This window comes from Bison bison, unplaced genomic scaffold (genome assembly GCF_000754665.1).
Source record: "Bison bison bison isolate TAMUID 2011002044 unplaced genomic scaffold, Bison_UMD1.0 scf7180017864519, whole genome shotgun sequence".
Lineage (NCBI taxonomy): Eukaryota > Metazoa > Chordata > Mammalia > Artiodactyla > Bovidae > Bison > Bison bison.
Window position 1 is genome coordinate 10,103,213 of NW_011495072.1, and position 25,923 is coordinate 10,129,135.

General features: G+C 44.0%; 1 protein-coding gene across 1 annotated transcript in view; it reads left to right on the forward strand.

Annotated features, from left to right (window-relative positions):
* The first annotated feature begins 6,070 nt into the window (after positions 1-6,070).
* The window catches only part of KCNA2 (potassium voltage-gated channel, shaker-related subfamily, member 2), a 39,046-nt gene continuing 19,193 nt past the window's right edge, over positions 6,071-25,923 (forward strand). Inside the window, exon 1 of the mRNA XM_010830864.1 lies at positions 6,071-6,523. The gene's annotated coding sequence lies outside the window, so the exon portion shown is untranslated. The remainder of the gene's footprint in view (positions 6,524-25,923) is intronic.

Sequence of the window (25,923 nt, forward strand, 5' to 3'; positions counted from 1 at the left end):
AAGGTCAGTTTTCATTCCAATCCCAAAGAAAGGCAATGCCAAAGAATGCTCAAACTACCGCACAATTGCACTCATCTCACACGCTAGTAAAGTAATGCTCAAAATTCTCCAATCCAGGCTTCAGCAATATGTGAACCATGAACTGCCTGATGTTCAAGCTGGTTTTAGAAAAGGCAGAGGAACCAGAGATCAAATTGCCAACATCCACTGGATCATGGAAAAAGCAAGAGAGTTCCAGAAAAACGTCTATTTCCTAGGTTTTAATGGCGAAAATAAAATGTTGCAAAATGTGTGTTTTGCAACCACATCCTGGTCTGATCTTCACAGGTACAACCTGACATGCACAGATGTGTATTTGATTGTGATTGGATTTTGAGTGTATAAGCCATGCAATGGGGGAGCAGGGTTGCATTCTGCACTTTAGCTGGTGTTTGTATATCTGTTATTTCTTCCCCAACACAAGCTTCCAGAGAGGAGGCAGTACTCTCCATGATTTTATTCTGCCTCTGGAGTCTAATCTAGGGCTTATCATACAGTAGATGACCCACAATTTTAGAACTGAAATGTGTTTTCATGTGTAAAGTCAGTTCTCAAGCTACACACCTCCTTTAAAGCTTCTGTTGTTTGCCCCGACTTCTCCTAGCCTCCTGACGCACACCTACTCTCTCACAGAACAGGTGCAGTTCAGTAGAATGTAAGCAAATCAGCTACGAATGTCAAAACAGGATTTAATCAATTATTAATTTGGGAGAACCAGGAGAACAAAAAGTAAATACCCCAATGAGGTCATGCTATGAAAAATGTGAAAGTCTCTTAGACCTAATATTTAATTTAGATTTACTGTCTGAGTTACTTCCCAGCTTCCCAGATGCAAGCCAGAGGCCATCAGGCAAGACTTGTAATGATACTCAGCAGCCATAGAGGCCCAATGTAAAGGCCAAAGAGGAACCACTCCCTTGGGACAAGTGCCCAGAGGGCAGAGGCTGCAAAGCTTCTCCAAAGAGACCAATTAGCTCAAGTGTAGGAACCAAAGATCCTGAGCCCTGACATCTGGATAAGTCAGCCTGCCAAGTCAGGGCTTGGTCTGATTCTGTAGGAGGCTGGGCTTTGAACCAGCATCAGCATCAGACTCGTACTGCTCCATTCTCTCCAGGCCAGCCAGAAGGGGTGGGAAGCATGGGCTGAGGCGAGAGGGCTGAGGCTGTAACAGTATTTAGGTGTCAGGGCCACAGCGAATGCCAAAGGGGAGAGGGAATGGAGGATTGGAGGAGTGGAAGGGCAGTGAAGGAAGCAGATTCAGAGCATGAGTTTCCCAGCTCACTCAATTCACTTCACTTCCCCTGCTAGTTCTTGCCACCCATGTCATCTTAGCCGCTGTCCCTGATCCCAAAAAACTGCCTTCCTATAGCCTCCCAATGATTTCTCTCTCTCTCTCTCTCTCTCTCTTTCTCTCTCTCTCTTTCTCTCTCTCTCTCCTATGCTTCTGCCCAGGGACCTTCCTCCCTTGTTCTGTGCTCACAGCCTCTAGACCCAGTTTCCTCTCCTCTGATCCCTCTCTGAGAAGGATGTGTCCACTCCTTGCTCAGCATCCCAAATCCATAAAGCAGACTCAGCTCTCAGGGCCAGGAAATCCATGGCGGTTTAGGATACAGAACAGAATCTCTTAGTTATTTAATGATGCTCTAACAGGGGACTTCTCAGAGCCCAGTGGGAACCAGTTACCAAAGTGTCTCTTATCAGGCTGGGTCCAGACCTCCAGAAGGGCATCACACCAACCAGACCTGACCTGGGATGCAGTGGGGTGGGGTGGGGGGTGGTGGCGGTGTGGGGAGAATCAAAGTCCAGGCAGGTCCTAATGTACCAATGCTCTATCATGGAGTTGAGGGATGGTGATGGGTCCAGCTGCCTGCAGAGCTCGCTGATGAGCTGCTACCCAGGGAGGAAGTGCTGCCAGTGAGCACAGAGCAGCTCTGCAACAGAAAAGGAAGTGGCGGAAAGCCCCCCCCCCCTGCCAGTCAGTTGGGGCTGGAACCCCCGCCTCACTGAGCACACTACAGCCTCCCAAGTGGGTGTAAGCTACTTTAAGTGACACATTCTTTCCTACTCCTCACATTTTTTGCCCCAGATCAAATATGATATCAATGAGCATCCAGGACAGCCCTAAACCAACACCATTGACTTGGTCACTGGGAAAAGTCCAAGAAGAACTGGTGCATGGCCCATTCATGTCATAGATTCTCGGGTGGTGGGGTGCAGGGGGGAGCCTTTCCATCCTCTGCAGTCCCTGGATTCTGCAAGGCTGGTGTTGGTGATGGAGCCCCCAAATCTTTGTGAGACTGACCCTCTCCACTGGTGGACAGTTCCCAAGCAGCTCAGAGTTGGTGAGCTCTAGCTGTATGCCACACTCTGGGCCAGCTGCTTTCCAGGAGTTCTCTAAGTCTCCCAGGTAAGTACTGTTATGATTCCCAGATTCATATAATGAAGCTCTGGCTTACAAAAGAGGACTTCCTTGTCTAAAATCACAATAGCTCAAAAGTGGCCAGACCAAGACTCACACTCTGAGTTCTTAACTAGAACAAGGTTGTGAACTATCATCCCTGCCCGGAGATCAGTGAAATTACACAGGAGGAAAGGTGGAGGGAGGTGGGACCTGTGATGGTCTGGGGTGTATTTATCTTATTCAGAGGAGGCAGCTGCCACCCAAGTTCCATTTCTTGTTCCATGAGAGAATATGAACCTAGGTGACCAGATCTTCAGATCTGAGGTTATAAGTATAGATTTATAAACATAATCTCCCAATTGCATTTGGTTATTGACACAATTTTTTTTTAAAAATCACAGTGCAGACCAACACTGAATAGGTCTCATAACCACATCTGAAAGCAGGCTCCTGATGGTGCTCACTGTAATGTTATTCTCAAGCCCAGGGTCTTGGCCACTGGGATTTGCTGTCTTCAAATGACCGTGTAGGTCTAGCTCTGGTGACTTGGAATTTATCTTCTTGTTATTTCATCTATGGCCTCAGTTCTGACATCAGGAGCAGCAGGGATTCCAAATCACTCTTCTCCTATCCTCTTCACTAGACTAAATACCCCAACCATTTTAAGTATCCTCTTTTGTCTGGTTGGCAGGACCTTTGTCATGCTGACCCCAGACTCACCCCTGCCCACTCCCGTGACTCCCTAAATCCACTGCTTGGAACTGAGCCCTACCTTCCCTGAATGGTCTTTACCATGTAGAGCAAGGCCGGCTCTCTGCCCCACCAAGATTCATCCAAGAATGGAACCCAAAGTCACTTGACTTCTTTGGCGGTTGACAATTTGCCTCATGTTTAGTGAAGGGTTCCTAGCCCCCTCCCCAGTGTTCATTGTCTCTCTTGTGGGTAGTGTCACCCCCAGCCACCAGCCCTTCACCAGATGGCCCTGAACAATCACTCCAGTCCTTACAGGGACTGCCCCTGGGCTAGCCCTCTAACACCCATGGCTGTGAAACCCACGCTTGGCTACACTTCCCTTCAGAGAAGAGAGCCCTTGGGACCAATAATCCAGCTTGTTGAGTAGTGAAACAAACCCCGCCCTCCTCCATGCCTCTGTCCCAGTGTTTGGGGGACTTTTCTATGATTCATTATATTCAAAGATTCTCCCCATTGCCTGATATTCATTGTCCAAATATACGCACAGACTAAAAGCCTGGCTGGGTCACCATGGGTCAGAAGCCAAAGGGATGTGTCAAAGGTGAAAACTCAGAGGGTCAGAGGGAACAAACCATCCATACTTGACAGCTGTGGGCTTCACCATCTGCTGCAATGAGGGGCCTCTTTTACTTCCAGTCCTGCCTGCCAACTTCCCTTATGAAACGGGGAAATGTAGATCTGATGAGCTGAGCTGGAAACTGAGAAAAGCAAAGCAGCCCGTTTTCTGCTCTCACTCTGCCTCCTGGTTCTTCCCCATGACCACTGGGGCTGGGACTGAGCCGAGCAGCTGGATTCTCCCCTGAGCAGACTCACAGATGTCGTATCTCTGGCACAGACTCTCAGAAAGGTCCCAGCTGGGGAGGTTTCCTGGTGGCCAAGTGATCCCTCACAGCTGCTAGCCCAGCGGCAAGGGATTCCAGCTGGTGCAACAGGGTGACAAAATACAGATCCAGGCTTTGTCCTTTGGCTGTGGAACCTGTCTGCCGCCGTCACTAGACTCAGGATGTAATTTATCAGCAAGGTAACTATGGGGAACCTGAACCCTTGGCCCATCAAACCACTTCAGTAAAAGCAGATTTCTGAGATAACATCACAAGTACCACCAAAGAGCATAAGCTTTTCACTGAGCAGAGAGGTCCTGAAGCTGCCCATGCACCCTGCAAGTGCTTAGGCATATACACGGATGGGGCTTGCATATGGGGACACAGCATCACGGACGTGACTTACAGCACAATGGCATCAGGCTCGTGCAGCGTCAGCATTAGGAAAGACCATGAATTCTAACAGTTTTAGTAGCTGAACCCTCAGTCCAAACACAGTCCTATGCAGAACCAAGGTCCAAGAGCGGCCGCTCAGGTGGAAACCCAGGTAGATCCAGAACCATGCCAACTCAGACTCTCCCAACGTCTACCCATAGGGGTCCCTTAGCCTCTTCTGCCGAGTCCTGGGCTCCACCTGACACAGCTGACAACCCACCCCACTGGTTCAATCCCTCATTGTTCAGAGGGAGAAACAGGCCCAGAGCATGTGTCATGCATTTTCCTTACTATGTATGGTGAACACATAGTACAGATTTAGCAGAATAAAAGGACTTGTAAACTGGGCCTTCAGTGAACCAAAACATCTGTACAAATGGTAGCTCCAGCAGGTAAGAAGAGTAAGAGAATCTGCACACAAGATGAATTTTAATTTTGTCTTTGCCACTTTGCAGCTGCCTGTACTCAGACCAGCCCCCCATCTCAACTGGCTTAAGGCTGGGGCTAGGTCCAGAAGCTTCTTGAGGACTCTCCTGATCAAACTTCAGCATCTAGAAAATGACAAGGACTCAGAGGAACAGAGCTGCCAGTGAGTGGAGAACAGGGTTCCAGACAAAAGGGCATGCCCAGGAGGCAGGCGCTGTGGCTAGCCCCTCCACCATGCCCCCCCCACACCGAGGGTTCAGCATTTCTGTTGCAATTCTTAGTCACCGTGGCTGTCGTCAGGCCACAGACAGGTGCTCTGCTCTGGTTGCAGGAGTGGAGAATGAAGAAAAAGCAGAGGAGAGGAGGGAGGAGGAGGCAGAATCCTGGGAGGAAATGCAGCCCCCCAGGGCTTCCACCTGCAACCAGGTTCTGCTCATCCTTCTCTCACCCCATGTCTGCCCCTCTCCTGTCTCCCATAGCTCCCCCTGCACCTGGACCCTCAGCTGCCTGATGATGCTCCTGCACTCCTCACCTTAGGGACCCCTCGTCACTTCTGATGGCACTTAGTTGCTGCCCTTTCAAATGGTGAAGGCTAGTGTTCCCCACGCCGCTCTCCCGAGTCATGGCCCACGGCCCTCCTGTTACAACCCTGCTCTTGGGAGCTCCTGGACCTAGTGCAGCACCAGATTCCCTTGCTTTTTGACCATCTGTCAACAATCTGTCCCTCCCCAGTCCTCTCGAGCCTTGGCACCTGCCCCACAGGCTTCCCCTCGAGTCTAGGCGTCACCCTGACGTCCAGGCTCCTGGGCATCATCATTGCTCACTGACCTCTTCCTTTCTTCCTTCAGCCTATCCGTGACTATGAAGGGTTCTTAAGGGTACAGACTTGGAGAAGGGCATGGCAACCGACTCCAGGATTCTTGCCTGGAGAATCCCGTGGACAGAGGAGCCCGGCGTGCTACAGTCCTTAGGGTCGCAAGGAGTCAGACACGACTGAAGCAACTTAACCTGTACACGAGGGTACAGACTAGGCAGAGAGAAGGGACTTGTTTTTCTTTTAAGAGAAAGACCCATTCTTCCCCCTCCCTTGCTAGGTTACAGGAAACACCTGAAGATTGCTGATAAAGCATTATGTAAACCCAAACCTGAAACCCAGAGAGTAGTTACCAAAAAAGGAAGTGCTGATGGAGTGCACCGAAGAGTAAACCATCATCCGGTGTCAATCTGGAAGATTTCCTAAAAGTAAACCTACAGCTCAGTTTCCAAGGAGGTGGGAGAAAAGTGGGACAGCAAATATGAGCATGGATATTATTCACCCACTCCAGTACTCTTCCCCGGAGAATTCCATGGACAGAGGAGCCTGGCAGGCTACAGTCCATGGATTGCAGAGTCAGACATGAACACGACTGAGTGACCAACTTTTTTCGTTTTCAGACAAAGAATGATGTGAGCAAAGGCAGAGAGGATGGGAGCTGAATCTCAGGTCATGTTGAGGTGTATAACAAGACATGAGAAAGTGAGCTTTGGTGGAGGCACCCCTTAAGAGCCAAACAGGCCATTCTGAGTCTTCACAAAAGCAAGAGATCTGTAAGGGAACAGAGGTGAAAGGAAGGTGCTCTGAGAAGGAGTCTGACCAAGGACACTGCAGGTATGTGGTGACCCCAGGATGAAGGGCTAGACTCTGGGCGTTGGAAATGGAAAGGGAGGGGCCAATCCCAAAGCATTAACTATAACTCCAACCAGCATATCAAGGCCAGAGGGGCAGAGGTTGAGTCCCCTTCTCAGACAGAGATCCTGCCCGGAGCTTTGACAGTGCCTGGCCTGCCACAGGCCCAGCTGTCCGTGGGCTTTGTGCTGCCATCTGGTGGTGGTGGAATGGAAGGCCAGTCTGAGTGATTCCAAGACTTGCAATTTGAGGTGCGGCCAGGGAGGGTGTTGTGATTAGCTGTTGGAGTTGGCTGAGGCTCTTAGGGAGAGGTGGTGACACTGGGGTCCTCAAATCCTTCGTTTTTCTAAAAGGGGCAGTTTCCTTGCCCTTTTGTCATCCCTTGTATGGCCACCATTTAGCACAGGGTTTGGCACAGAGTAGGCACTTAGTATTTATTGTTTTTTCTAACAGTAACACGTTAACAATTGTTGGATGCCTATGATGCAGCAGGTGCTTATGTATATTATCTAAGCTATATCTCATAACAACCCTGAGGTGAAAAATAGTATGATTTTTTTAATGTAAGAGGGAACTGAAACTGAACAATGCACTGAATCACTCGGTGAGTATTTGCTGAGCATTCGCTGCGTGTCATATGGTTCTAGACGCTGGGGACGGGAAGGGGAAGGCCAGGAGTGGGAACTCTTCTAGAGTTCCCTGTGAGAAGAGAGGGGTGATGCAAATAACTCCATAGTAATTAGTGGATTTTAATTGTGATAAATACCCTAAAAGTATTCATTCAGGAGGAAAAGTACAGAGTACTTACAGATGCTATTGTGTGCTCCATGCTCAGCCGTGTCCGACCCTTGCAACCCCATGGAGCCCACCAGGCTCTTCTGCCCATGGAATTTTCCAGGGAAGAATATCAGAGTGGATTGCCATTTCCTTCTCCAGGGGATCGATCTTAACTTTCAAGTCCTTCTGATGAAAAACACTTGATTCTCCAGGCCTAACTAACTTACCACCTTCCCTCCTTTTGTTTCTATCTCTTCATGGGATCTATTCTCTTTTCCTTCTTTCTGATCAATTACTCTTCTCTGCCAATGCAATAACTTTCTGTGTGTCATTACCAGCATCTGGTGAATACATGCTTACATAAATGAATGAATGAATCAATGAATGAATGAATGGATTCATGGACACATTTATGTCACAAACATATGTCACTTATTCACCACGGTCCAGACAGTGTGCTTAAGAAGACATAGCTGCTGTTCTCGAGTTACTCATGGGAAGGGAGAAATATGGCAACAAATATTCAAATGTTGAATAAGCACACAAGGAAAGAGAGAACAATTGTGCTAAGAGGAGGTACCAAATGATGCCTACTGCTCAGGGTGATCTGCAAACATCAGCAGCATCTGGACAAGCCATGGCCATCACACCAGTTCTTTGACTCTTTAATAAATGTCCTCTGATGGGACCTCTATTTATGCTGTCTTGTTAAATTTAATTTTCTGGTTTACTGAGACTTATTCAATTTCAATAACAAAAATGCATTTCCCGAATAGGTAGTTCTAAAACTTATCAGCCCTTAGGATCGCCTGGGGATCTTTTAAAATCTCTGATGTCAGCTTCTCATCCCAGACACTTTGATTTAATTGATCTGAAATGTGACCTGGATACCAGGAACTTTAAAATCTCCCTCAGGAGGCTGACTCTGAGAACCACTCTTGAAGATCCTCAAGGATCTGGCTTGGAAGGTGCATGGAACCAAATGCAAGTTTGAGGAGAGCATGGGAGGTCCTGCAGCCAGGGACTTACTCCTGAGTCTGAAGGGCAAGACCATGACCCTCAAGCAACCCTTGCTGAGCCCTAAGTCAATCAACAGTGTGTGAAGTTGTGTCCACTCACCCAGCAATCATCGAGCACTCGCTTGTGCCTCCACTGAGCACAAGTCAGCTAATCTGTGGTCTCAAGGATCTGCTTAGGGAGATGGGTCTAAAATGTTCAAGAGAATCTTGTGTGATTGACAATAAGATGTGGGAGGCCCAGGGTGTGAAAAAAGCACTCCAGTGGGACATCATATCTGGCCTCCTTTACCCTTTTAAGTCCTCTCCTCTTCTGCAGTCCTCCACAGAGAGAACTAGACCAATATAAACCCACGGGGCACCCATTATATGCCAGGCACAAGGCGCCAGGCACTGGGTGAAGCCCCTTGAGGTAGTACAGAGATGAGCGAGATGGAGCCCTACTCCAAAGGGTTCACAAATTCAGGGCTATGGAGTCTTTCTCTCTCATTTTTCTCATACAAAACAGTGTGGAGTGAACCCTGTCTCCGAGTAGAAACCAGTGCTGTAGGAATACGGAGGATGATCGAGTCAGCCCTCACGCAGTGGGGGCGGGGACCCTTCCCAGCAAACCTTAACAGATGGTGGGATTCAGAAGGGGAACACGGAGGATGGGGAAAGCATTTTCTCCTCCCCTATTTTGCTAGACCCTTTTCCCTTTTCTCTCTCTTCTTTAAAGCCCATGGATCAAACCTGAGATGCCAGCTCCCACTCAGGACATGCCAATTGTGGAGGACAGAGATGGCGATTGCCTCTTGGCCTTTGTGTGACCCATACCAACTAACGCTTTGGCTGCACACTGCCTTTCCCCTTATCAGGGTGCATGTGCAACCTGGGACCAGTTAAAATCCCTTCAACCATCACCATCAGCTCCAAACAGTAAGGTTTTGTTGGTTAAGGCACTTGGGAACTAATAGTGAATTTTTCATCTCATTTCAATCATCCTTGTGGTACTGAATTCAAGATAAGGGGTAACTCAGTGTTGCCCAAGAGCCATCCTTCTAAATATAAATGTTTGCCCCAAGGCATTCCACTACTTTCTATACCCTCTTTTCCCATTCCTGTCCTTGTTGTTCACTTCCTGTTCACCTCACAGAAGTTTCTGCCTCTCTCATTTCTTCTCTACCCCAAGCCTGGCACTAACATTTTATATAATTAAATGAGTCTTTAGATGTCTCCAGTTTTATCTTCATTTTCTTATCTCACCATTTTTCTTTTCTTTCCCTACTCTCCTTTTTCAGATTTAACGAATTATTAAACACTTAATTGAGCATCTACGAAGTGCTGGCTTCAGTCATGGAGTATAGAGAAACCCAGGAGCTAGTCCTGGTCCTTATAATCTAACAGATGAGATAAGGACAAGCATTAGTAGATCAAGATAGCATGGCATTGAAAAGGAATGAAATAATGCCATTTCCAGCAGCATGAAAGGACCTAGAGATTGTCATACTGAATGAAGCAACTCAGACAGAGAAGGAGAAGTATCATATGATATCCATTGCATGCAGAATCTAAAAATAAATGATGCAAATGAGCTTCTGACAAAACAGACTCACAGACTCAGAGAACAAACTTATGATTTCCAGGGTTGGTGAAGGATGGAAGGAAGGGATAGTTAGGGAATTTGAGATCGACATATACACACTGCTGTGTTCAAAATGAATAACCAACAAGGTGCTACTATATAGCACATGAAACTGTGCTTAGTGTTATGTGGCAGCCTGGATGGGAGGGGAGTTTGGGGGAGAATGGATACATGTATATGTATGGCTCAGTCCCTTCCTGTCCACCTGAAAATATCACAACATTGTTAAAAGACTATACTCCAATATAAAATAAAAAGTTTAAAACAAAAAACATGGCTTTAGCCAGAAAACTCTTATTGATATAAACAGGAGGTTTAGGTGGTTAGGACTTGACATTTCAAGGGAAGGAGGCTTTAACTTGGGCCAGTAGATGGAATATGGATCTGCAAGGTCTTTGTGACTGGCCATTAACTGAACACCTACTACGTGCCAAGCACTGTGCTTTCTTTCCAGTATCTCATTTAATCCTTAACAACTCCTTGAAGTAGTTTTAATTATTCATGTTTTACTGATAATTAAATTAAAGTTTCTGTAGACTACATAACTTTCCAAAGTCACAGAGCCAGGCAAGAGCTGAGTTGGGAGTCTCGCCCAGGCCTATGCGACCCCAGTCATCAAGGTTTGGGCCAAGGGCTGCACCACCTCCAGAGTCGGTTTCCTGTGTGTGAAATAGGGACAGCAATTTCTCCTTCACACGGCTGGTGGGAATAGTAAATGAGATGTAGTAAAGAACTGACTTGGAGAAGGCAATGGCACCCCATTTCAGTACTCTTGCCTGGAAAATCCCATGGATAACGGAGCCTGGTAGTCCATGGGGTTGCTAAGAGTCGGACATGATTGAGCGACTTCCTTTCACTTTTCACTTTCATGCATTGGAGAAGGAAATGGCAACCCACTCCAGAGTTCTTGCCTGGAGAATCCCAGGGACGGGGGAGCCTGGTGGGCTTCTGTCTATGGGGTCGCACAGAGTCGGACACAACTGAAGCAACTTAGCAGCAGCAGCAGCAGCAGCAAAGAACTGACTGAAAATGGACCCAGTAAGCAATAGCCATTTCCACCATTTTCATCATCATCCTTGTAACAGTCTTATTTAAGCTTCACAGGGGAAGCAGAAAGTGAATGATGGATTTTTTTTTTTTTTTTTTAATGTGGAAGGGATTGGCATTCCATCCAGGTAGGTGAAAAGAACAAAGACACAGGCCCCAGAGTGCATGGTATTCTCAGAGACTCAGGACCAACCTGGTTTAGCTAGAGCCTGAGGTGTGGGCAGGGCTGAGGGGTGAGGGAAAGCTGGGAAACAGACTGTCAAAAGCAGGCTTGAGAGTTTGTACTTAAGCAGAGACATTACTTTGCCAACAAAGGTCTGTATAGTCAAGACTACAGTCTTTTCAGTAGTCATGTATGGATGTGAGAACTAGACTATAAAGAAGGCTGAGTGCCTAAGAATTGATGCTTTCAAACTGTGGTGCTGGAGAAGATTCTTGAGAGTCCTTGGACAGCAAGATCAAACCAGTCAATCTTAAAGGAAATCAACCCTGAATACTCAAAGAAAGGACTGATGCTGAAGTTCCAATACTTGGCCACCTAATGCAAACAGCCAACTCACTGGTAAAGACCCTGATGCTGGGAAAGATTGAAGGCAGGAGAAGAGGGCGACAGAGGATGAGATGGTTGCATGGGATCACTGATTCAATGGACATGAACTTGGGAAAATTCCAGGAGATTGCGGGGGACAGGGAAGGCTGGTGTGCTGCAGTCCATGGGGTCTCGAAGAGTTGGACACGATTTGGTGACTGAACAACATCAGCAGACTGTGAACACTAGTGTCCTAGTGATGGACACTTTGGCATTGTCCAGGCTTTTGCTACTACAGGTCATTCTGCCACGACTGACCTTGTGCACATGTCATTTTGATAAACTCAGGTACACCCGTAGGATAAATCCCTAAGATGGAATTGCTGGGTCAAAGCATAAATGCATTTGTCATTTTGAAAACTATCGCCAAAGTGCCCTGCGCAGGAGTCAAATCAATTAACACTCCCACTGACAATGAACCAATGAGAGTGCCTGTTTCTCCAGAGCCTAGAATGTGAAGATGTAGTCCTATTTTTGAGTTATTGTCAAATTGATAGGTTAAAAAATGATATCTTAGTGTAGTATAAATATCAGTTATCCTAATTATAAGTGAGAGAATATATCTTTTCACCCATCGAGGGACATTTGCATTTCTTTGCCTGTGGACTGATTATTCATGGTCATTTCCCGTTTTTTATTGTGTGGCTTGTCTTTCTCTGTATTGATTTCTTTCAGTTATTTATTTATGAAAGAGATTAGCCCTTTGTCTGGATTATGAGTTGCAAATATTCTTCCTAATTTGTCATTTGTCTTTTGAATTTGCTTACTGTATTTTTTACTATGTACAACTGTATTTTTATTGTTGTTGAGTTTATCATTTTTTATGATATTGCTCTGATATTTTGAGAAAATGCCAGTAAACAATTTTGAGTCATATATAGAAAGAAATTCTCTACCTTATGATCATAAAACATTGCCCCATGATTTCTTCTAGTATTACATTTCACTTTTTACATTTGGAGCTTTGTTATTGTTCAGTTAAGTTGTGTCCCACTCTTTGAAACCCCATGGACTGCAGCACACCAGGCTTCTCTGTCCTTCGTTATCTCCAGCAATTTGCTCAAACTCATGTCCATTGAGTCAGTGATGCTATCCAACCAACCCATCCTCTGTCATCCCCCTTCTCCTGCCCTCAATCTTTCCCAGCATTAGGGTCTTTTCTAACTTTCTAATGAGTCAGTTCTTCGCATCAGGTGGCCAAAGTATTGGAGCTTCAGCTTCCAGTGAATATTCAGGGTTGCTTTCCTTTAGAATCGACTGGTTTGATCTCCTTAACGTTTTACACTGGGAAAGGGTATGAGGTCGGATCCAACTTTTCGTTCAGATGACTACTCAATAATTATTATACCATTTATTAAGATGCCAGCCCTGCCCCTTTTGTGCTGTGTCAGCTTCATCATATATAAATTCATATGGACACTCAGGCTATTTCTGAAATTGCTGTTCTAATCCATTGGCCCATTTATTCACGATCCAAGACCACCACATTGTTCTAAATATTGAGGTTTTACAATGTGGCATGAAATGGCAACCCACTCCAGTGTTCTTGTCTGGAGAATTCCATGGAAAGAGGAGCCTGGTGGGCCACAGCCCATGCAGTCACAAAGAGTCAGACACAACTGAGCGACTAACACTTTTCACTTTTTTGATGATTAGCAGGGCTTTTCTCCCCTCATTAAAAGAGTGTGTTTAGATTATTGGTGGATTCAAGAAATTGCAGAAAAATCCCAAGGACAGAGTAGCCTGGCAGGCTACAGTCCATAGGGTCACAGAGAGTCAGACACAACTGAGCAACTGAGCAGAGACAGAAGCAGACCCGTTGGAATGTTTCTGCAGTGGTCCAAGGGTTGAGTGGATCCGAATGGTCAAAGAAGCAGAAGCTCCACCACTCTAAAGGAAGAATTGCCAGGGCTTGGAGATGAAGTCTTAACAAATGAAGGAGGAATGAGAAGTCAGAATGACTCCAAGGTTTCTAGATTGGTAGCCCCAGCTCTTTGGGTTGCCTTGCCCCTGGAAGGCTCTGAGGCCTAGAAAGAGTTTTCCCTACCAGATCTTTCTCCAATTTCAACCCCCACTTCCAAGACTTGGCACTATGCCCAGCTTTATAGGTAGTCCCAGATTCACTTTTGCTTAAATGCTTACATTTTCCCTTATAAATGTAATACAGACTATTGAAAATGTAGAAAGGAAAGAAAAAAAAAAAAATGCTCATAATAGAATCTCCAAACAACCATTTTTGATACATTGGTATATTATTTTCAGTCTTTTTTGGGGCCTATGTAGTAGTTGTTGTTCTTGTGCATTTTGAACAGCTTTATTAAGATATAATTAACACACTATAAATCATACTCGTTTTAAGCCTAAAATTCAATGATATTGTAATAGATTTAGAGAACTATACAGCCATCACAACAAAAAGTTCACTCCTGCCTTTTAACAGTCAGCCTTCACACCCCTCCCCCACCCAAGCCCCAGCAACGATTGATCTGTTTTATTTCTCAATAGACATATCTTTTCTGGAAACTTAGCATGAGTGGAATCATGCAATATGTGGTTTTTTGTGTTTAACTTCACTTAGCATGCTTTGTGGAGAAGGCAATGGCACCCCACTCCAGCACCCTTGCCTGGAAAATCCCATGGACAGAGGAGCCTGGTGGGCTGCAGTCCATGGGGTCGCTAAGAGTCGGACATGACTGAGCGACTTCACTTTCACTTTCATGCATTGGAGAAGGAAGTGGCAACCCACTCCAGTGTTCTTGCCTGGAGAATCCCAGGGACAGGGGAGCCTGGTGGGCTGCCGTCTATGGGGTTACACAGAGTCGGACACGACTGAAGCGACTTAGCAGCAGTAGCAGCAGCTGCATGCTTTGAGGCACCCTTGTAGCAAATATACCAACAGTCCATTCATTTTTTACTGCTAAATAATATTCTATTGTACAGATGGCTTCCCAGGTAGCCAGAGGTAAAGAATCTGCCTGCAATGCAGAAGACCCAGGTTTGATCCATGGTGGGAAGATCCCCTGGAGAAGGGAATGGCAACCCACTCCAGTATTCTTGCCTGCAAACTCCCATGGATGGAGGAGCCTGGTGGGCTATAGTCTGTGAGTCTGTGGGTCTGTGGGGTTGCAAAAAGTCGGACATGACTGAGCGACTAACATATACGTTGTACAGATATACTACATCTTGTTTGCCTATTAGTCAGTTGGTGGATATTTAGATTGTTTCTACTTTGTGGCTATTCTGAGTAGTGCTGCTATGAACATTCTCATATAAGTCACTGGATGCACATATGCTTTTATTTCTCTTGAATGAATATGTAGAATTGCATTACTAGTATGATAATAGGTGTATGCTTATTTTTAAAAGAAGCTGCAAACTATTTACTGAAGTGGATTTACCATTTTTCACTGCTACCAACAGTGTATGGGATTTCAGTTTCTCCACATCATCAAAAATTGGTATTGTCAGTATTATTTTATTATAGTTGATAGTGTGTGGTGGTTTCTCAATGTGATTTTAATTTGTATTTCCTGATAACTAATGATGTCAAGCATCTTTTCATGTGCTTATTTGCCATTTGTATATGTTCTTTGCTAAGACGTCTTTTCAAATCTCTTGCCCATTTTTAAATTGGGTTATTTTTTATTATTATTGATTTGTAGATATGTTTTAAATTAAGAAAAAAATTACTTAAAGCAGCATCAAAAGAATAAAATACTCAGGAATAAATCTAATCTAATAAATGCTCAAGAATAAATGTAGGAATTCTTTATACATTCTGGATGTGAGTCCTTTATCAGATGTAGGATTTGCAAATATTTTCTCCCATCCTGACTCTCTTTTTACTTTCTTAATGATATCTTCGAAGAGCAAATGTTTTTAATTTTGGTGAAGTAGATTATGCTTTGTCAATCTTTTTCTTTTATAGGTCATGTTTTTTTAGTCGTATCTAAGAAGTTCCCAATAACACAAGGTCACAAAAATTTTCTACATATCTTCAAGCAGTAATTCAGCTTTAGCTCTTTCACTTACATCTATGATCCATTTTGAGGTTGATTTCTGTCTATGGTATTGGGAAAGGCCTAAGTTCACATGTTTATGTACAGCTCTTCAGTTTGTTCCAGCCTTATTTCTTAAAAAGACTATCCTTTCTACACTGAATTGCCTCCCCATCTTTACAAAAAATGTCCATATTTGTGTAAGTCAGTTTTGGGGCTTTCTTTTTCTGCTCAGTGAATCTATTTGTCTATCTTGACACCAGTATCACAGTATCTTTGTTACTGCAGCTTTATAATAAATCTTGAAACCAGAGAGTGTTAGCCCTCTAACTTTGTTCTTTCTGAAAGTTATTTTGGTTAGTCCACAGTCCTTTGCATCCCATTTGTCAATTTCTATTAAAAATTATGCTAAGATTTTAATTAGGATTGCATTGAATATATTGATTCAATGCCAGGGAAGAACTGGCATCTTAGCAATATCGTGTCTTCTGACTTTGGAATGTAATATATCCTTCTGCTTATTTAGATCTTTCATTTTATGTCAGCAGTGTTTTGTAGTTTTAAGTGTAAAGTTTTTCACACCTTTTATCAGATTTGTCCTTATGCATTATGAAATGCTATCGTAAATGATGTTTCTAATTTCAATTTATAACTGTTTGTTGATAGTATTTAGCACTATTGTGCTAAATACACTGATCTTGTAACCTGACCCGTGAATAAATTCAACTATAGATTTGAGTAGCTTTTTTTGTAGATTTCATTGAAATTCTACATAATCATGTCATCTGTGAATAAAGATAATTTTACTTCTTCCTTCCCAATATGGATGCTGATGCTTTTTTTTTTTTTTTTCTTGCATATTTCTGGCTACAAGCTCCAATAGAATCTTGAACAGAAATGGTGAGTGAGAGTGGACATCATTCTCTTCTTGATGTTAGGCAGAAAGCATTCCATTGTTCACCACTAAGTATTATGCCAGCTGAGGGTTTTTTATAGATGCATTTTACGAGGTTGAAAAAAAAAAAAAAAAAAACGCCCTCTATTCCTAGTTTGCTGAGATTCTATCAAGAGGGAGTATTGCATTTTGTCCAATGTGTCTGTTCAGATAATCATAAGATTTTTCTTTTTTATTTCTTCAGTATGTTGAATTACATTGGTTCTTGAAAGTTAAACCAAACTTGCATACCTAAAATAAACCCCATTTGGTCATGATGTATTATCTTTTTTTCTGTTGTTTTTATTTTAATTTTTTTTAGTTTGATAAATTTTGTTCAAGCTTTGCATTTATGTTCATGAAGCATATAACTCTGTAGTTTTATTTTCTTGTGATGTCTTTGTCTGGTTTTACTATCAGGGTAATGATGGAGTATTTTGTTTGATTTTCTGAAAGAGTTTGTGTAGAATTATTTCTTCTTTAAATATTTGGTAGCATTCAGCTGAGCCTGAAATTTTATTCAGGGGCAAGTTTTCAATGACAAATTTATGTTTTTAATAAGCAGCAGAGTATTTGGCTGTCTCTTCTGGATGAGCTTTGGTAGTTTGTGCCTCTCAAGGAATGTATCCATTTCACCAAGCTGTTGAAATTATTGGTATCAAGGTGTTCAATAAATGTTTCCCTTATTATTATTCTCATGTCTGCTGAATCAGTAATAATATCATCTCTTTTATATATGGTATTGTTTATTTCTCTTTTCATCTGGTTAAACTAACTAAATACATCAATTTTATTGATTTTTCTCAAAAAATTGGCTTTGGCTTCATTGATTTTCACCAATTGTTTACTATTGTACTGATTTCCATCCTACTCCCTCCTTTTGCTTACTTTGAGTTTCATTTGCTCTTCTTTTCCTAATTTCTTTTGTGTGTGTGTGTGCATGTTACCATTGTCTTTAATGTAGAAACTGGGGTTACTGATCTCTTTTCAAGAAGATTGGTGTACAAGGCTATAAATGTTTTCTAAGTACTGCTTTAATGGCCTTCCAAATTATTCTGATGCACTAGATTTTTCTCTTTTAATCATCTTTTGTATTATTTTTAAAAATTAATCTTAGTTGTATTTGCCTTCATTCTTACAAGATATTTGAGTGGATAAGGAATTTTTTTTTCACTTTTTTTCCTGGTACTTTGAACTTATCTTTCCATTGCCTCTATGTCTCCAGGAGAGGTTTCTCAGGAGAGGTCAGCTCTTAATCCCTTCTTCCCTTTTTTGAGTTATTTTTCTCTGGCTGTTTTCACGATTTCCTCTTTATTTTGGCTTTCAACTACAGTTTGACTTTGACTACCATGTATCTAGGTGTGGATCTCTTTGTGTTTACCATGACTTGGGTTTTTTGAGCTTCTTGGGTCTACAGATAATTTTTAATCAAATCTGAGAAGTTTTCAACCACAGAAAAAAATCTTCAAAATGTTTTCTGCCCCTTAATCTCTCTCCTTTCCTTCTGGGAGTCTTATTACACATAATTTTGATACACTGTATATTGTCCCAAAGATTTCATAGCTCTACTCATTTTTATTCCATCTTTTTAAATTTGTTCTTCATGTTGGATGATTCCTATTGATCTACCTTCAAGTTCACTAGTTCATTTACCCTGACATCTTAAATAAACCTATTTAGTGTATTTTTCATCTCAGTTATTATATTTTCAATTCTAGAATTTACATGTAGTCCTTTTTTAGTGTGTTAATGTTAGTCTGTCATTCATGTCTGACTCTTTGCAAACCCACGGACTGTAGCCCACCAGGTTCCTCTGTCCACGGAATTTTCTGGGCAAGAATACCAGAATGGATTGCCATTTCCTTCTCCAGGGGATCTTCCCAACCCAGGGATTGAATCTGGGTTTCCGGCATTGCAGGCATATTCTTTACTGTCTGAGCCACCATGGAAACCAAGGTTATAAAGCTCAGATTGTAAAGAATCTGCCTGCAATGCAAGAGACCCAGGTTCAATCCCTGGGTTGGAAAGATACCCTAGAGGAGCGCATGGCAACCCACTCCAGGGTTCTTGCCTGGGGAAGCCCATGGACAGAGGAGCCTGAATGTCTACAGTCTGTAGGGTCCCACAGAGTCGGACATGACTGAAGCAACCTAGCATTAGCACCCATTTGAACTCTCCAAACTGGCCATTCAGAGCTTCCTGTTTCAGAGTTTTTATTTACCTAGATTCTCTCCCTACATGTTGGGTCATTGTCATGCTGCTGCTGCTGCTGCTAAGTTGCTTCAGTCGTGTCCGACTCTGTGTAACCCCATAGACGGCAGCCCACCAGGCTCCCCTGTCCCTGGGATTCTCCAGGCAAGAACACTGGAGTGGGTTGCCATTTCCTTCTCCAATGCATGAAAGTGAAAAGTGAAAGTGAAGTCGCTCAGTTGTCATGCTGCTGCTGCTGCTGCTAAGTCGCTTCAGTCGTGTCCGACTCTGTGCGACCCCATGGACTGCAGCCTACCAGGCTCCTCCGTCCATGGGATTTTCCAGGCAAGAGTACTGGAGTGGGGTGCCATTGCCTTCTCCAGGGTCATTGTCATATTTTCCTTTAATCCTTTAAACATTTATAATAGCTGCTTTGAAAGCTTTTTCTGCTGAATTCAACATCTGTGCCCACTTTTTTAAATTGCTTTTTTCCCCTAAGTATGGAACACACTTTCCAATGTCTTTGCATGTCTTATAATTTGTTGAAACTGGGCATTTTTAGATAATATTTTGTAGCAATTCTTGGCCCGGATTTTATTCCTCTAAGGTTTTTCCTAGTTTTGCTTTGTTTGGTTGAATAACTTACCTGGACTTACTCTGTGGTTACCAGTCAGTTTGCCATGTGCTGCCGCTGATATGTCTGCTCAGTTTAGCCTGTCTTTGAAGGCTATTTACAGAGCAGTGTAGACATAGTTTAGTGATCAGCAATTGATGGTCAGAGGTTGTACTCAAGCACCTTGAACCAATATGGCTTCTGCCCTCTACCAACAATCTGAGTGTGCACTGGGAAGCATATTCAAAGCTCAGGCAGATTTTATTTTTCATTCTTTTTTATTTTTTTAATTATGAAAATATGGTAATACATTTACAGGGAACTTGGAAAATATAGAACAAAGTTACATATAGCTCCACTATATATTACAAGCATTTTTTAGTAGATAAGAGTTTTAGTTGGAAATTCAATATAAAACTATCAAAAATTAATAGAATGAATAGACAGAAAAGTAGAAGGATATAGTGCTGAAAAGCACTATGAACCAACTCAACATAATTAAGATTTATAGAACTTTCACACAATAGCAGAACACAAATTCTATTCAAGTTCCCATAGACTATAAACCAGGAGACACTGGAACATATCCAGGGACAGAGAAAAAGATGCAAAAATTTCATGGTCTAAAGGTATTGAAATCATACAGAGTCTGTTCTCTTATCAATGTGAAATTTTGTTAGAAATCAATATCAAAAGATATTTGAGAATAACCCACTTATTTTCAAGTGCAATGTGACATTTACTAAGGGAGAGCTTAGACTTAGCCATTGAAAGAAAGCCTCAATGAAGCTAAAAGACTGAAAAAACACAGAGGGTGATTGCAGAGAAGTATTTAAATGAGAAATTAATATCAAAGATACTTTAAAAACCACATGTATTCAGAAATTACATGTCCACTTTTAAATGATGGGTGTTATCTAAGAAGCCATAACAAGGAAAAGTAGAAAATATTTGTAACAGAATAAAAATGAAAAGAGAATGTATCAGAATTTGTTGCATGCAGCTGAAGCTTCAAGCAGGTTTTTATCTCAGCTTTTATTTCCTCCCAGGTCCTCCCAGGACATGTTTGTCCAGGAGCAAACTCCCAGACAGCCAGAAATGTGTGCAGAGTTTATCTCGTTCCTTTGGAGCTATTTTATTTCCAGCTTTTCCTGTTAAATTTCTGGATGCTCTACAGATCTGCTGCCCTCCTGAAACTTCAAACAAGCAGGGCTGTGGGCTTTCCCATTAGTCTTACACCAAGCTTGCTACTTTTACTGAAACTCTGTTGAACATGGGACTTTTGCCCTCCTTTCTGAATCAAGCATCCTCCAGCAGTGAAACTGCTGGTTTTCACAGCCAGTCATATTCTACTAGATCTCTCTCTCTTGAGCCGGGTGAGAGGGGGCAGCCTGAAGCAAGAGCACCTCAAACTCCCATTGTTCTTACCAGAAGTTCAAAAGTTTTTTTATGAATGGATTTTTCTTAATGTGCCATTTGTATTTGATCAATTTTCAGAGCCAGCCTTGAAATTATTGTTTATGACCATTTTGTGCAGTTTAACATTATTTTTGGATGAGAGGATTTGCCATTGTCTTCACTCTGCCATGGGGCTTCCCTGGTGGCTCAGACAGTAAAGAGTCTTCCTGCAGTGTGGGAGACCCGGCTTTGATCCTTGGGTTGGGAAGATCCCCTGGAGAAAGGCAGGGCAACCCACTCCAGTATTCTTGCCTGGAAAATCCCATGGACAGAGGAGCCTGGCGGGCTATAGTCCATGTGGTCACAAAGAGTTGAACACAACTGAACAACTAAAAATTTTCCTTTTTTTTTTTTTTTTCACTCTGTCATGGCTGGAAATGCTAAAAGTTGTTGTTGTTTTTAATGGAGTTATAATCATGCTGTACATACAATTTTATGTTCCAGAGATAGCTGTATTTTATTGGGTTAAAGCATTATGCTACCGGCAATGGCTATGGTTAAAATTAGCCCACTAATCCATTTTTCATGGAAGCTTGTGAAAAATTAGTAAATGAACCTTTATTCACCCAGCAAAGAACAGCATTCTAAAGAGTGGGACTTCGCAGGACAGAGTAAGTCATGTGCCAAAGCCAACATTCACACTCAGAAATCTCCAGAGACTGGTGTCTGGCGGAGGGTGGGTGGGTAATACTGAGGCACTGTAGTTATTTTAGAATTTCAAAAAGCCCAAGGAAAAGTCACACCTTTACTTGTAACAAGGCTGGCCAAGCAAGAGAGAATGTCAAGCGACTTTACTTTGGGCTGAATTCTCACACTTCAGCGAGGCGATCCACAGCCTCTCATGTTGGCCAGAAGCTGTGTTGGCCCTTATAAATGTTCACGTTGTTAACAGTGGATAGATACGCTCATTGTTACATAATGAAAGCAGTTTGTTTTGCAGGCCATGTGATCCCACACATAGGGCACCTGGGGGTGGGTGGGGAGGGCATTTTAAAAGGAACTTACAGGGGGAATGGACAAAAAAGCAGGAGACGTGTGGAAGATGGGAAGACCTGGGGGTCTTGACTTCAGATGCTGCATGCCCTGATCCTTGTACTCAGCTCCCAGCCACATCCTCAGTTCAGGTCATCTGTTGGTTAAAGAAGCAGTTCACCACCTCATTCCCTTCCCTGCCCAGTCCCATCTTCAGGTCCTCTGCCAAGTGAAGGCCCTGTTCCAAATGGCACAGCGTTCACCCTGAGAAGGGGCAGTGGGAAAGATAGGCAAGACCATGTGCAGCCATGCCTGGGAAATAGTGTGCATACCATCAGAAAGACGGTCCACCGAGCCCAGCGGGCCAAATGACCACACGAGGACCTGCAGTGAGGGGAGTGAACAGTGGGTTCTCAGCATGCTGCACGGGCCCCGGAAATGGTGAGGTGACCTCTAAGATGTTGTCCAGCACCCAGGCTGCAGGGCTGACCTGCCTGCATGGAATTCACCCAGAAGGGAACAGGGAGGGTCTGGAGAAGAGACAGGGTGTGTGAGGGCAGGGACTGAGTCTAGACACTAGAGATGTCAGACTTTTTCTGAGGGCTGAGAAGTCAGAAAGGAGCCTCCTAGCCCATGTTAGTGGCTAATCTCTTTCTCTCTCCCGCACTCCCCACCCTCATTAAGCCAGATTTCGCTTCCAGGAGGCTCACAGAATCATAGTTCATAGCAGAATTTGCTGTGGAAGGTGTTAGATAGAGCAGTGGTCTTCTTGGAGATTAGCCCCAAGTCACCCTGGCAGGCTGGGAACACTGTTCCTGGGGTGGGTAGATGATTTCAGGGGTTTGTCAGAGAGAGGAGTTTGTGTTAATTAAAGCTCCAGTTTCTGGGTTCTGTGTCTGCAGGGAGGAAGGGACTGTTGTCAAGCAAGCTGATCTCAGGTGAGTTGGAAGTGCCGAGATTTGGAGTTTGACCAATAGTGGGGGCAGGGGGACCCATTTTAATTAACTCTCAAAATCTCTCTGCAAGGAGATCCAATGAGTCCATCCTAAAAAAAAATCAGTCCTGAATATTCATTGGAAGGACTGATGTTGAAGCTGAAACTCCAATACTCTGGCCAGGTGATGTGAAAAACTGATTCATTTGAAAAGACCCTAATGCTGGGAAAGATTGAGGGCAAGAGGAGAAGGATACGACAGAGGGTGAGATGGTTGGATGGCGTCACTGACTCAATGGACATGAGTTTGAGTAAACTCCGGGAGTTGGTGATGGACAGAGAGGCCTGGCGTGCTGCAGTCCATGGGGTCGCAAAGAGTCGGACACGACTGAGCGACTGAACTGAACTAAAATCTCTCCAACCGTTTCTTAAAGCGCCTCGGGATCTGGGTTAGCAAAGATGGGCAGGGAGTCACGTGCAGTTTTAGAAACCATGGCTTGTGGATACTCACTTCCCTTCTCTCCGGTACTGGTGAGGGAAGGGTGGCTTCCACCTCCAGCATTGCTGCTGCCACAGTCTGTACCGCAGTGCGGCGATGCCGCCGCGTGTGGCGCCCTCTGGTGGCCACGGACTGCGTATGCATCTGGTTCTTTGCGCCGAGCGGATCTCCACTTTTCCTGCGTAGTCCATTGGGACCCGTGGGAGTGGGAGCAGATTTCAAAGGCATGACAAGAGCGCTTAGACCAAACTGTTACTACATGCTGGTTAGTAAGTGCTTCCTAGGTGCCGCTCACAGGGTTAATATAGATATTACCATCCATTCATTTATTTCCCCAATATGTGCTAGGCATTCTCCTAGGAAGTCATATGTTGGCAGAGATGCCATAAAGAAAGCAAGTCATGAGACTGGGGAACACGTCTTCTAAGCCCTGCTGCAGGGATGTACTTGGGTTTGAGGATGGGCAAGGAGGCAGCTGGTCCAGCCAAATGAACGTAGGAGGGTGGTTGGAAATGAGGTCAGAAAGGTATCCAGGGCACAGATGGTTCAGAACCTTCCAGGCCACAGAAAGGCTGAAGGTGGTGCTGAGAACCATTGGATTTTGGACAAAGGCATGACATAACCTGATTTCTGTTTCTAAAAAATCGCTCTGGCTTCTGCCTGAGGCAAGCGTAGAAATGAGACCTGTTGAGAGCCCAGGTGAGAGATGAGTGTCTGGTACTTGCATCATTCTTGGAGGAGATAAGACAAAACATTCAGAATACACTGAAAACAGAGACAATAAATAGAAGTTGCTGATGGGTTAGTCAGTGGTAAAGAATCCCCCTGCCAATGCAGAAGACCAAGAGACACGGGTTTGATCCCTGCCTGGATTAAGCAGATAACCTGGAGTAGAAAATGGCAACCCACTCAAGCATTCTTGCCTGGAAAATTCCATGGATAGAGGAGCCTGGTGGGCTACAGTCCATGGGGTCCCAGTGAGTCGGACACGACTGAGCACACACACGTGCACACACGATGGGTTAGTCAAAGGCCGTCTCCAGGGACTGGGCCCTAGGCAACTGAGTGAAGAGTAGCACTATTTAAAGACATGGAAGAAGGTCAGGCATGGGGGTGTGGTGACAAAAATGAGAATTCCACTGGAAGTTCCTAATTGGCTGCCTATTCAAAGTGTAAGTGATGGTGTAAGATACACCTGAGCATCCTTTTCCTTCTCTCCTTCATAACCCTCCTGTGTCTCTTACCAGAGGGCCAAGCACCCCCTATCCTATTTCTCCAAAGGAAAACCCACCCAGGGCAACAATGCCAAATAGAAAGATCAGAGGGCTTCAGTGATCCTCCAGGGTGCAGCTTCATCTGAATGGCAAAGCTGGGGAGGAGGCTGCGATTCTGAGTTCTGGTGACTCACCAGAGAAGAGTTAGAAGAGGAGGAAAATTTTTCACCACAAGCTAACAAGTTGTTCTCTATGTGGCTGGACCACTCTACTGCAGAGTGTGGGATCCTGCGGTCCCTGAGAGGGAGGCAGCCGCCACTTCCCCTTGTAGGCAACAGTGCCTGCTGAAGGCTGCCTCCCCTGTCTTCTGCCAGTCGTTTCCTCCTCAAACACCTCGTTCAAAACTCTCCACAGCTGGATACTGGTCCTGATCTCAGGTAGCCTCGGCCTGCAGAGGCTTGAACCAGGATTTTGGTACCCCAGCCAGGGATTGAAGTCAGGCTGCAGCAGTGAGAGTGCTGAATCCCAGCCAATAGAACCGGGGACAGTGTTGTTGTTCAGTCCCTCAGTCGTGGAGACACTTTGTGACCCCATGGACGGCAGCACGCCAGGCTTCCCTGTCCATTATCTCTTGGAGTTTGCTTAAACTCATGTCCATTGAGTCGGTGATGCCATCCAACCATCTCATCCTCTGCCATCCCCTTCTCCTCCTGCCTTCAATCTTTCTCAGAATCAGGGTCTTTTCCAATGAGTTGGTTCTTTGCATCAGCTGGCCAAAGTATTGGAGCTTTAGCTTCAGCATCAGTCCTTCCAATAAATATTCAGGGTTGATTTCCTTTAGGATTGACTGGTTTGATCTCCTTGCAATTCAAGGGATGACTCTCAAGAGTCTTCTCCAACATCACAGTTTGAAACTATCAGTTCTTCAGCGCTCAGCCTTCTTTATGGTCCAACTCTCACATCCATACATGACTGCTGGAGAAACCATAGCTTTGACTAGATGGATCTTTGTGGGCAAAGTCATGTCTTTGCATTTTAATATACTGTCTAGGTTTGTCATTGCTTTTCTTCCAAGAAGCAAGCGTCTTTTTTAATTTCATGGCTGCAGTCACCATCTGCAGTGATTTTGGAGCCCAAGAAAATAAAATCTGTCACTGTTTTCACTTTTCCCCCATTTATTTGCCATGAAGTAATGGGGTCAGATGCCATGATCTTAGTTTTTTGAATGTTGAGTTTTAAGCCAGCTTTTTCACTCTCCTCTTTCACCCTCATTAAGAGGCTCTTTAGCTCCTCTTTGCTTTCTGACATTAGAGTGGTATCATCTGCATATCTAAGGTTGTAGATATTTCTCCTAGAAATCTTGATTCCAGTTTGTGAGTCATCTAGCCTGTCATTTCACATGATATACTCTGCATATAAATTAAATAAGCAGGGTGACAATATACAGCCTTATCAAACTCCTTTCCCAATTTTGAACCAGTCCATTGTTCCATGTCTGGTTCTAACTGTTGCTTCTT